Source organism: Terrapene carolina, unplaced genomic scaffold (assembly GCF_002925995.2).
Source record: "Terrapene carolina triunguis isolate 2854851 unplaced genomic scaffold, T_m_triunguis-2.0 Scaffold119, whole genome shotgun sequence".
Lineage (NCBI taxonomy): Eukaryota > Metazoa > Chordata > Testudines > Emydidae > Terrapene > Terrapene triunguis.
In genome coordinates, this window is record NW_020664470.1 from 2,736,290 (window position 1) to 2,749,892 (window position 13,603).

The following is a 13,603-nucleotide window of genomic DNA, read 5'->3' on the forward strand; positions in this document are numbered from 1 at the left end:
TAGAAATGGTAATAAATTAATGCACTAGTCAGAAAGGATCCATCTACATAGGCGAAGTTCTTATCAGTTAAAGCATCCTGCATTACAGGAAGAGGATACTGAGGATATTTTTAGAGTTGTATCTCCCATTCAGTTGTATTTATTTAGTTAAGTGCATGGTGGGAAATGAAAACATTCTTTACTGTTGTTCCCAGAATTATTTCAGTCTCTCTTACCTTGGCTGGAAAGGGTTCTTCTATTCTATGAGAAACAGGAAGAGTGGGGAAAGTATATGACCCTAGTCTGAATAGGAGAAATGTTCAAAGATGGGGTAGAGAAATTAGGCCTCCAACCCTCATTCAAAATCAGTGGGATTTGGTTCCTACATTTCCTAAGTCATGGATGATTTTTATTCCACCTATGGAAAATTTCACAACTTTTTTTTTTAAATCAGGATATTTTCACAAAAACTAAAAATCTCAGCCTGAAAAATATTGGTTTTAAATGGGTTCTGGTTCTGACTATACATCCACAATGTGTAATCGCTTCAGAAATGCACTTTTCTTGCAGAAAATCAAACCAGCTAACCCAGGGGTTCTCAGACTTTTATACTGGTGACCCCTTTCACACAGCAAGCCTCTGAGTGCGACCCCCCCGATACATTAAAAACACTTTGTAATATATATATTTAACACCATTATAAATGCTGGAGGCAAAGCAGGGTTTGGGGTGGAGGCTGACAGCTCATGACCCTCCCATGTAATAACCACATGACCCCCCCTGAGGGGTCCCGAACCCCAGTTTGAGAACCCCTGAGCTAACCAGTGACCAACCTGCCCTGTCAAAAGATGGTTATGTATTAAATTTAAATATTTGGGATTTTTAAATATTTTTTCTTTTATTTCTCATTTTTTTATTTCTAAATAATATTCCCAAGTCTTTTTGCATTGCCAGAATCCTATTCCATTTGTGATATCCTGTGGTCTGTGTTTCTTGGACTCTCCATTCATCTTTGGAAAATACCCCAAATTGCTCTGATACCCTGGGTTTACAAGCCAGCGCTCTAATGCTTGAGCTACGGAGACATTGTGTGACACCACGTATCTTATACAATGCTCCGGCGGGTAAGGCATGGCACTTGAAATCAGAGCACCTGCCTTCTGTTATTTTTCTTGCCTCAGATGGGGTCTTGGAAAAGCCATTGGCCTCTTTTTTCCCAACTCCCCTTTTGTCTGTTTCAATTGTAAATTTTATGGGGCAGGAACATTCTCTCCCTATATGGGTTTATGGATCACCCAGCGCAATGGGGACCCCACCTCTATTTCAGTCCTTAAGGAATCACCATAGTCAAATAGTAATAGTCCTTGTGCTTTTGGTGAGTTCTGCTGTTGTTGACCTGGATATTATTTAACAATGTAAAATGACTCCCCTTTCTATCTCAAAACTCCCACCCCACCCTGAAAAAATGAAATGAATCAAATCTAAAAAATAAAAAACAAAAACCCTACCCTAAAGAGGATTTTTTTCTTTACCTCCAAAGGGAGAAGAACCAGAGACTTCATTAAATCTACAAGGGACGTTGCTATTCCCCTGTTGATTTTATGTTGAAGTTTTCCAAATACAATGGTGATGGGCAGTAATCAGATAGATACTGAAATCAGAGAATCGCAGGACTGTAAAGGACCTTGAGAGGTCATCTAGTGCAGTCCCCTGCATTCATGGCAGGATTAGGTATTACCTAGATGTAGTGAGCCTGACTGGCCTCCCTCCGAGCAGGAGAGCGAGGGACCATTACACGCCCCTTGGAGGGTAGCACCTAGATCGCACCACCCCCCTCGCCGGAAGGACCGGGGTGAGGCTGGAAGTATAAAAGTCCAGCCCTGCAGCTCAGCTGGGGGAGAGCCTGTGCCGGAGGAGGACGCTTGGCCTGTTCTCCAGAGGCCCCGAGAGGAACCTGCACCTGGCTGTTCCCGATCCCCAGACATGGATGATGACTGGCCTGGAGTACCTGCTGCAATTTACCCGGAAGAGCCGAAAGAGGCCTGGAGGCCGCAGGTACCAAACCCCAGGGAGGCAGGAAGTAGCCCAGGGGCAGCCACGGAGCAGCCGGCTGCAGAGCCCGGCATGGCTCAGCCTGCGTCTTGTGTCTGGATCCCTGCTGATGCAGGGGCAACCAATTCTGCCCCTGCCAGGGCCCTGAGTTGGGACGCGGTGGAGTAGGGTGGGCCCGCATCCCCCTACCATCCCACCCCGGGTGGCTGACCCCTACACAGTGCAAGGAGGCTCTAGCCCAGGACAGGAGCTCCCTTACCACTCACCTATAAAGACAGTTTGTTTGCTGGCAGCCTGAGCTCCACTCAGGCTAAAGCCAGCCCCTTAGAGACTGTGTGTTTGCTGGCTGCCTGAGCCCTGCCCAGACCAAAGCCAGTCCTGTAAAGACTGTTAGTTTGCTGCCGGCCTGAGCTCCGCCCAGGCCAATGTCGGCCCTGATAAACTGGGTTTCAGGGCTGCCTACTTGAGCGACCTAAGCTTAAGCCTGGTTGGGACTGTTAATCGTGCAGCCCTATTGGGAGGCTCTTGCCGGTCTGACGGACTCTGGCCCTGACCCGACCGGATGAGCCTGACTGGCCTCCCTCCGACCAGGAGAGCGAGGGACCATTACACTAGACCATCCCTGACAGAGTCCAGCGGAGGGCAACAAAAATGATTAGGGGGCTGGAGCACATGAGTTATGAGGAGAGGCTGAGGGTACTGGGATTGTTTAGTCTGCAGAAGAGAAGAATGAGGGGGGATTTGATAGCTGCTTTCAACTACCTGAAAGGGGGTTCCAAAGAGGATGGATCTAGACTGTTCTCAGTGGTACCAGATGACAGAACAAGAAGTAATGGTCTCAAGTTGCAGTGGGGGAGGTCTAGGTTGGATATTAGGAAAAACTTTTTCACTAGGAGGGTGGTGAAGCACTGGAATGGGTTACCTAGGGAGGTGGTGGAATCTCCTTCCTTAGAGGTTTTTAAGGTCAGGCTTGACAAAGCCCTGGCTGGGATGATTTAGTTGGGATTAGGTCCTGCTTTGAGCAGGGGGTTGGACTAGATGACCTCCTGAGCTCCCTTCCAACCCTGATATTCTATGATTCTATGATTCTATGATATTTGTCTAACCCTTCAAATCTTTGAAAGGTAATAGACAAAGTCTCTCAGTCTGTGTGGTCCAGCAGCCAGGGTAATACACTCTGACTGAGGACGCCTGGGGGCTATTCCCAGATATGTGAATGCCTGCTTCATGACCATTTGGGACTCATTTTCCTTCTCTCTGCCTCAGTTTCCTCATCAGTCAAACAGGGATAATGCTATCAGTCCTCCTGTGTAATGTGCTTTGAGATCAACACATGGCGAATGATCTGGTAGAGCTAGATATGATTATTAAAAGCATGGAAATGTATTTCCCATTCTCTTGGGCTCTTGGCACACATACAGTATATGTGGGGAAAGGGAGGTTTCCTTTGGGATTTGAATGCCAGTGGCATCAGTTTTGGTGTGACACTGTTTTAACAAACACCACCATGTTAATTCCCTTGGGAAGGTAACTCTCAGTGCTCACCAGCAGCAGAGCTCACGGGAGATCCCAGCAGCTGGAAGGGCCAGGGGACGGCTGCTTTCCCTGATAAACCCTGCAAGGATCCAGAGCAGGAGTCAGATAACGGTTTGTGTGATGCAAACAATCATGACGAGCAGCAAAAGAGAGAGACCAACCCCAACAGCAACATATAGGTTTCTACATAGGTACTGAGAGGACAAGACTGTGAGTCCAGACCTGGTCACCGTCGAAGGGGAAGTTGCTGCTTCATGATGAGGATTAAAGATCAGGGTTAAAAGTCTCAGGGCACAATCTCATTCTCTTCCTCAGACACAGCCCTTAATGCGAAAGACACTCCTCTTGGACAGTGTCCTCACTCCCTGGAAGCTTTGCCTGAATAAGGACTTTAGAATCTGAACGTGATGTATCGCCAGGGAAACTGATGAAACATAAAGGAGATCTATCTATCTACACACATCTACTTTTCTATCTCTTTATCAAGCCCCTTAAACAACCATCAATATAGATAACATTTTCCTAAACATTCACATTTTATTTAAAACTTTTGTATAAACCAGTTAGGACCAAAACATGGCCTAGGGTTATGCCCTAAATTATCTCTAGCTTGCCTCTGAATTGTCTCACTTCACTTTTCTCATATTTTATCAAGCCTCACTTGACAATTGTCAAGCATATTTTTAGGAAAGGGATGTTTTGGGCCTACTTATATTTCAACACATTTCTCTGGAACATAAGTAATTGTCATTTTTATAGGCTACAGTGTACATTAGAAATGCATTGGATAGAGACTGGAAATCCTTACCAATTTGGAAATAGTGGCACTTGTGAGACAAATTTTGCCTAGCTATTTATTGCTCCATCTTAGTTTTGAAGAGGAAGGATACTCCGATGTTTACAACACTAGCCTGTCATTAAGGAGACTTGGTTTCTATTCTGTGCTCTAGCACAGCCTTTCTTTATAGCCTTGTGCAAATCATTCTGGGCCAGATTGTCAAAAGTATATAGTTGCCTAGATGAATTTTAAAACCATTTAGGTGCTTGACACTTATTTAAATCAATGAGTTTAATTACCTTGAAAATTTAACCAGGTGCCTAAATACATTTAAAAATCTGGCCATTAGACCTTTTCTTGAAATTACATTTTAGCCAAACACAATTTATTGAGCTCAGTGCTGTGGTAACTGAGGAAATTCTATGGCGTGTGTTGTAGAGGAGGTCAGACCACATGATCAAATAGTCCCTTCTGGCCATTAAATCTATGAATCTATAACTGAATAAATGTGGGGACAGGGGTAGAAGAAAGATATATTTACCGTGTTGCTGCTCTTGGGTAGGCTGGTAGGGAACCTCTATTCCAATACCCTCTGCAACACCTGGGAGTGAAGCAGTTCCTTAGCTGAGACAAGAGCTTGCAATCTCAATTTTTATGGAATGAAATGGATGGAAATCGACTGAGTTTAATAGTACAGCAAACTCCCTAAATGAGTATTGTTTTTTCTCAGTCACCAGGTACATCACACAGAGAACGGTGGAAATGGAAACCTTCATGCACCTCATGGAGAAAAGAGAAGGGGACAACCAAACATCTATCACACAATTCATCCTGATGGGATTTGAGAATCTCCCTGAATGGTGGATTCTTTTCTTCCTCCTGTTTCTAGTGATCTACTTAGGGATGGCCTATGCAACAGACTCGGGGCCACACCCCTTCTCCCACTAGAGCATTGTTTCCCAAATTTTTGGCTGAAATGGTTTCTGATGAAAATGTGGCATTTTCCATGAAAAGCAGTTTTGATGGATAATCTTCAACACATTATCTTTAACACATTATCAGACCTAAAATAACATACCCTAAAATGCTTTATAAAAACTATATATTATAAAGTTGCACAAAGAAAGGGATAAATAAGTAATACATTTGGATGAATAATGCATCACTGTTACCAATTTCACTCAACTATCGCTAATACAACAGATCAATTGATACTGGACTTGTCCGTTCAGAGAAGAAGTGATCATAACACCATAACAAAGCACTCCCTGAACCCCGCACTCCACTTAGGCTTATCTGGTGGTGAGGGGAAAATTCCTTCCCAGGCCCCCCAGAAAGGAGTGTCTAGTACAATGCTCATAGCAGGTCCTGACCAAAACCTGGTATTTTGCCACCTCAAGGGGAGGGAGGGTGTGTGCTGTTCCACCTGGTCTGGGGAAAAGGGGATTGTGCATGTATTTATATAAATTTTGTTTCATTGTGTGCTTATATTTTATATAAAACCAATAAACATGCCATTAAAAAAATCTCACACATTCACACCCAAGCTACCAATTTCTCCACTCTTCCTAGTTCTCATTGCAATAGGAGAACCCCTGGCAGCCAGTGTTAGAGACACTGAAATAACATTGGGGATAAAAGTCAATTCAGCTGTGGCAATTTACACCAGCTCAGGCACTGCCCTTATTCATCTAAATAAATACAACTGAAAGGGAGAGGCGACACTAAAAAGTCCTCAGTATCTTCTTCCTATAATTCAGGATGTTTGGACTGACTAGAACTTAGATTGTTCCTTTCTGGCCAGCAAATTGATTTATTACCATATAAATCAACCTCTCCGAATGACTGACATTTCTGCAGAGCTCTCCTCAGGGCTTCCTGTACCTCTTTTTTTCTCAGGCTGTTGATGAGGGGATTGATCAGGGCATCAAGACAGTGTAAAGGACAGAAAACACTTTGTTTGAGGCTGCACCTCTGAAGCAATTTAATGAAGACTCTCTAAGCCGATGGAGAGAGTTCTTCTGTCAGCTTAGTTAACCCACCTCCCAGAGAGGTGGTAGCTCTAGTGCACTGGTTTTCAAACTTTTTTTCTGGGGACCCAGTTGAAGAAAATTGCTGATGCCCATAACCCAACGGAGCTGGGGATGAGGGTTCAGGGTGTGGGAGGGGGTTCTGAGCTGGAGCAGGGGGTTGGGGTGTGGGAGGGGGTTAGGGCTCAGGGCTGGGGGTGCAGGCTCTGGGGTGGGGCTGGGGATGAGGGGTTTGGGGTGCAGGAGGGGCTCCAGGTTTGGGGCAGGCTCGGGGCTGGGCAGGGAGTTGGGGTGCGGGAGAGTGTCAGGGCTCTGGGCTGGAGATGAGGGGATTGGGTCACGGGGTTGGGGTGTGGATTTACCTCTGGCAGCTCCCAGTCAGTGGCACAGCCAGGGTGCAGCGGGGACTACGCTGCGCCCCAGAAGCGGCCAGCAGCGGGTCTGGCTCCTAGGCAGAGGCGCGCAAGCGGTTCCGCGTGACTCTCGACTGCAGGCACTCCCCTCCCCCAGTTCCCATTAGCTGGTTCCCGCACAATGGGAGTGCGCAGCTGGTGCTCGGGGTGGGGGCAGTGCGCTAAACCCCGTGGCCCCCCTGCCTAGAAGCCAGACCTGCTGCACAGATTCAGTACAGACATCCAAAAGTTCAAGTCAATAGGATCCTGCATCTCTCTTCTATTCTGAACAGACAGATATTCCTGCTTTTTCTCTTCAGCACCCTTTGACTCCAGTGACTGTTACTGTTTCAATTACAAGGAAGACCAGAGTGGCCTATGGCTGAGCTGTGAGGGAACAGCATGCAACAGTCACCAAGGATAAGATTTTCAAACTGCCTCAGATTCCTTTTGTAAAGCTTCTGATTCCGCAAAGGCAAGTGCTTGGGAAACTTGGGTATTACTCTGAAAATTAAGGTAGTCTTCTAGACTAGGAGTTTCAAAGCACAGCATAGTTAAGAAGGTGTCAGGTTGCATAGATTTGTGAATTTCAAGGCCAGAAGGGACAATTATTATCATCGAGTCTGATATCATGTATAACTAGGCTCGGCAGATTTCAATTTTTTTAATATATATTTTCATGGATAATATCAATTTGTAAACATTTTTATCAATTTAAATTTTCACAGGGTACATCTACACTACGAGATTAATTCGAATTTAGATAATTCGAATTTGGGAAACAGATTGTATAAATTCGATTGTGCGCGGCCACACTAAGCACATTAATTCGTTTTTTAACCACATTAATTCGGTGGTGTGCGGCCACACTACCCCATTAATTTTAACCACATTAATTCGGTGGTGTGCGGCCACACTACCCCTAATTCGAATTAACAAAATCGATTTTGGTGCTACTCCGCTCGTCGGGGTGGAGTACAGAAATCGATTTTAAGTGCCCTTTAATTCGAAGTAACTGGCTCCGTTGTGTGGACGGGTTAAGGATTAATTCGGATTAACGCAGCTAAATCCGAATTAAAGTCGTAGTGTAGACCAGGCCATAGTTGTGGGAAATTTATGGGGGGGGGGGTCAGACAATAATTATGTAATGGCAGTGGACACTGAGATTCAAAAAGTTTAAGCTTTATAACCCTTAAAACACAAATTTGTCAATGTCGCACATCAAAATATACAACAGAACTAGCTTTAAACCAAACTCTAATGAGTTCTCAAGCAGCATTTTTCTTACTTTGCCTAGCTGTAAATTTCTATTAACAATCAAAACATTTTTTTATTGATTTGTGTGTTGTATGGTGAAATCGACATTTACTGAAAGAAAGCTAATTATGCAGCATTCATTACAATACTTTTTATACACATTAAGGTGGGACTCTAATAAGTTCTCAAGCAGCATTTTTCTAACTTCTACCATGTCTAAAAATCTATTGTCAATGGAAATATTTTTCCATCAGTTTGTGTGTGTACACTGAAATAGCTGTTCGCCGACATTTACTGACAAAAAACGAATGCTTCCAAGCATATGTATAACATGTGCCAAAGAACCACGTCAGATGATTCCTGCATAATTTGTATGTGAGATATAGCATATAGCATTTCAGTTTAAAACAAGCAGCCAAATTAGGACTCAAATGACCTGGATTTTACCCCAGCTCAGCCACTCAATTGTTGTGTGATCTTGGGTATATTGTTTCCTCTCTTTTCTTCCCCACACACCCTTTGTCTCTCCTGTTTACTTAGGTTGGAGCTGACTGGACTCAGGCAGGGCTATTTCTCACCATGTGTCTATACAGTGTAAATGGGGCTGTAATCTCAGTTGGCACCGCTAATTGCTACAGTATTACAAATCATAGTAGATGTGATGGGATTGTTATTAGGTTTATTCATTGCAGCTTTCTGTAAATGTTCTAGGATTCCAAGCACATCTTCTTCTCCATGGTCACCATGCCCAAGATTTTGGCTGGCTTCCTCTCAGGGTGCCAGGCCATCTCCTTCACCAGCTGCCTGGCACAGCTCCATTTATTCCACTTCCTGGACAGCACTGGAGCCGTGCTTCTGGCCGTCATGGTCCATGACTGCTGTGTGGCCATCTGCAACCCACTGCGCTACACAGTGGTCATGAGCCCACAGGTGTGCCTGCTCATGGCAGCGGCCACCTGGTCCTCTTCTGTTGTGATCTACGAGGACAGATTGAAAAAAAAATGGGTTAGTTTCATCTAGACAAGAGAAGACTGAGGGGCAACATGTTAACAATTTTCAAATATGTAAAAGGTTGTTATAAAGTGGAAGGTGATGAATGGTTCTCTGTAACCACTAAGTACAGGGGAAAGAAGTAAGGGGCTTAAATTGCTGCAAGGGTGGTTTACGCTGCACAGTAGGAAAAACTGGAATAAATTGCCTAGGGAGGTTGTGGAATCTCTTTTATTGGATGTTTTTAAGAACAGGTTAGAGAAACACCTGTCAGGGATGGTCTAGATAATTCTTAGTCCTGCCATGAGTGCAGGGGACTGGACTAGATGACCTCTCGAGGTCCCTTCCAGTCCTATGATTCTATGAGTTAGCTCTAAGCTCTTGGTATTGGGAAACCTGAGAGCCAACTTCAGAGTAATATGATTACTTGGAGTACTTGAAGAATCAGGGTGATGTAGTACTGGAAGGGTCCCCAGAGACCTTGAACAAGACCCATGCCAGGATCACTGTACTGGGAACAGTATGGACATATTCCTGTGTGCCTGTAACATGTGGTAGTGGGGATCTGGAGTTGGTCCATGGAAGGGGCAGGTACTGAGCCAGAGGCAGATGGTGCCAAGGTCAAGCAACCAGGTGCAGATGAGATAAAGGGCTGCATTGGAGCTGGGTGAGGGTCTTCATGCTGAAGCAAAGGTGAGAGCCATACTGCTGACCTGCAGTGATCAGGAGAGACTTCTCTGTGACCATCAAAGAAGTAGTCAGATTTGAGAGTCCCTGAGCAGGCACCAGAGTCAATGGTGCAGGGCTGGGGGCCAATTCCACTCCCAAGAATAAAGAACAAAGGTGCCAAACTCTTCAGTTAGCTCAGAAGTACCCAGAGGGAGGGAGACAGACCACAGGGGAGGTGAAGATCTCTGCCCTGAGGGCTGAATCTCACAGGCCTGCTTTTACTAATTGCAGCAAGAAGATACCCCAAGGAGAAGGATACCAGCCTATTCAAAGAACTGGGTGCTTGCTGCTTGTTCAGCTCAGGACAGTGTGGGGACGTTAATGCCAAATCCGTGGTGTATGTTTTAAATGCATAGGACTTGTTGCTCTTGTACCTTTTGGTACTGAAGAAATCTGTATGTTACATACTATTATTGTTTTGTTTGCATAGTACTTGCTGTATTGCTATAATGAAAAGCTTGTGTGTAGATTTATGAGGAATCTTTGTTAACCCTCAAATTGTCCTCTTAATAAACTTGAAGGTTTGCTTTTAGTCTGAGCAGCTTTCCTACATTGTGGTATCTTTATTCCAAACTGGAGCAACTCCAGGTACTGGCATCTACAACTGTCCCAATTTGCACATTTACCTGATGTGTTATTATCCCCAGGTGTGTGTTCCATGGTCAAAAGAGACTGGAACCACTCGCCATTCCTGCACTACAATTGAATGATTGTGGGTACTTGTGAAATTCAAATTGGCTGGGCTACACCAGGTAAGGCTTTTCTCAGATAAACAAAACCAAAACTAGAAAGATACCCTGTCCCACCCAATTTTAGCCAAGATCCTTGTGGTCAGGGCACTCTGCTGGTAGACAGGAGACATGGGCTCCAGCCCCTGCTCCAAGTCAGGTAGGGCTGTGGTCCTGAGTGCTCTAACTACTGAGATATTGGGTATAATGGGACATCCTTCCAAAAAGTTTCATCCCCAGCTGTCCTTTGTGTGAGGGGAGGGGGTAACACTTCCCAGGGGGACTCAAGGTTGTGAGGTACCTTATCACTGCCTGCCCTTAGCATGAAGCAATCTTGTCTATGACTATTGTGGTTCAGCTCCTTGAAACCAAACAGCCTTTGGCCCCACAAGCTTTGCCTTCCAGGTCTCTGAGACCTCACCCTTCCTGTGCAGGCTAGTGCTTTGTACACACCAACCTCTGAGTCCTTGGAGTGCTCCCTGCAGCGTTTAGCCCCTGTCACTGGACACACAGTAATTACCAAGTCTGCCGCCTCCAAAGACTGCACACAAGGTTGTTTGGCCCAGCTATGCATTCACACTTTGCTTACCGTTACAAATGGAAGTTTATTAACCAAGGTAGAGATTGAAGTGATGCTGAGTAAGGATAGTGGAAACAGATATGATTACAAATTATAACACGCTTCTAAGTGACTAAACATGACTTGAGCAGGTTAAAAATCTGCCTAAAATTAAGTTGCTCATCTAAAGCAAGCCCTCAGCATCACCAGCCACCAGGACCAGTATTCAACTTTCATGGATGCAAAAAGTACTGTGCTTTTTGTCCCTCAGTGTGGGACCACAAAATGTCCTTTTCCTCCTTATAGTCCATCCTCTTCTCTTCTTAATTTGCTTTTCCTGTTGACTTCAGATGCAGATGAATGCCCATTCCATCTGATTTATCCTACTTACGCTGCATCACAGACAAAGGCAGACAGGTAACTGTTGTGGAAAAAGTCACCCACGCATTGATTTTAGTTCACAGACTCAAGCCTGAGGCTAGTTTATTGCAATACATACCAACGCGTTGGGGGTTGCAGTTAGAAACTACATCCCCGATCAGAGCTCGCAGGCTCTTTTTATTCTTACAAACCGCACACATAGTACAAGTTATGCGTCATTTACGAAAAATAAAGAGTTAGGGTCTGCCCCCTTTCCCGGTACCTTCCTTATGATTTTTCCGAGAATTGGGTGCATATAGGGTAGAGGGCTTCTTGGTGGTTTCCAATATGGGCAGTACTTGGCACCAGTTAGGGTATATTCTCGGCAGGGTGTATAGTACCTTCCAGGGTGTTACAGTCCGTGTACCGGGGTTTTTTTACAGGACGCCCAAAGGAGATATATGATTGGCTAGGTTTGCATTTAGCTGGAGCTGCAGGAGAAGTTTGCATTTAGCTAGAATCAATTTCTTCATACAAGCGGTTATTATGTTTCGTCAACAAGCGGTTATTATATTTCGTTAGCCATAAACACACAAGCTATTATTTTACTAGGGCTTTTCATGTTTTTTCTTCCTCCCTCCTCTGATCATAACCCTTGACCGAACTTGGCAGAAGGCTGTGTCACTTAGTCTAGTTCAGGCCTGTGGCCTGTACAGGCCTGTATAGTGAGCCTTCGCCGGTATCCCGAGTGACATAAGGGAGGCCGGCCAGGCCTATTCCCTCACATAACCCAACATTTCTTTGTCTGGGAAAACCTTGTTCATCAACCCTGCCTAGTTACATAGTTTGAACATGTTTTTGATACATATTCTTCTTCTTGAATTACACTCTGTAGCCTTATTGATGATTGATGACAGATGATTGATTAATTGATTAATTAATATTAATTATTGATTAATCTCTTAGAGCCCAGCGGTCAAGAAAGTTTCAGTCTCCTGATGGCTACAGTATCAGGGATATTGTTATCAGTATCATTAGAATGAGAGACTCTAAGTACACACAAGAAAAAACTGTTATTTGTCAGAAGTCCCTTTATTAGGAAATCCATTAAGCAGATAAACAATCCCACAAACACTGAAATACAACAGAAGATAGACAGACAGTCCAAAGTAGTTAGGCCTAGGACCAGAATCACTCACTTCTCACCTCTCCTTCTGGGAGACCCTGGAGTGTCAGTCATTATCTTCCCCATCATCATCTTCATTGTCATCACCATCACTGTGATTGTCATGCTGGCATCTTTCATTTCCCCCCAGCACACAGGCTGAGCAATACCTTTTGATCCTGAGTTATGCTTACTCCTTCTAAGGCTCACACTATGCATAAGGGTTCCAACCCCTTTTTCCTTATCCATACTTCCATACCTCGCTAATTTAAAGGTTCTCCAGTTCTCAATGGCTATTCCACTTAGTTCCTCTTCTTCTCACTAGCATCTACATCAATGAGTTCCCATAGCATCTTGACGTTATTACAGAATCCCACAAAATGTTACTGATGGGCATCTTGTGGTATTAACTGGCACATTGCAGCATAGTTTCCAGTCAATATCTGCATAGTTTCCAGAACATCAGCAAATCTGATGAGGTTCAACAAGGACAAGTGCAGAGTCCTGAACTTGGGAAGGAAGAATTCCATGCATTGCTACAGGCTAGGGACCGACTGACTAAGCAGCAGTTCTGCAGAAAAGGACCTGGGGATTACAGTGGACGAGAAGCTGGATATGAGTCAGCAGTGTGCCCTTGTTGCCAAAAAGGCCAACGGCATATTGGGCTGTATAAGTAGGAGCATTGCCAGCAGATTGAGGGAAGTGATTATTCCCCTCTATTCGGCACTGGTGAGACCACACCTGGAGTATTGTGTCCAGTTTTGGTCCCCCCACTACAGAAGGGATGTGGACAAATTGGAGAGAGTCCAGCAGAGGACAACAAAAATGATGAGGGGGCCGGGTCACATGACTTATGAGGAGAGGCTGAGGGAACTGGGGTTATTTGGTCTGCAGAAGAGAAGAGTGAGGAGGGATTTGATAGCAGACTTCAACTACCTGAAGGGGGTTCCAAAAAGGATGGAGCTAGGCTGTTCTCAGTGGTGGCAGATGACAGAACAAGAAGCAATGGTCTCAAGTTGGAGTGGGGGACGTCTAGGTTGGATATTAG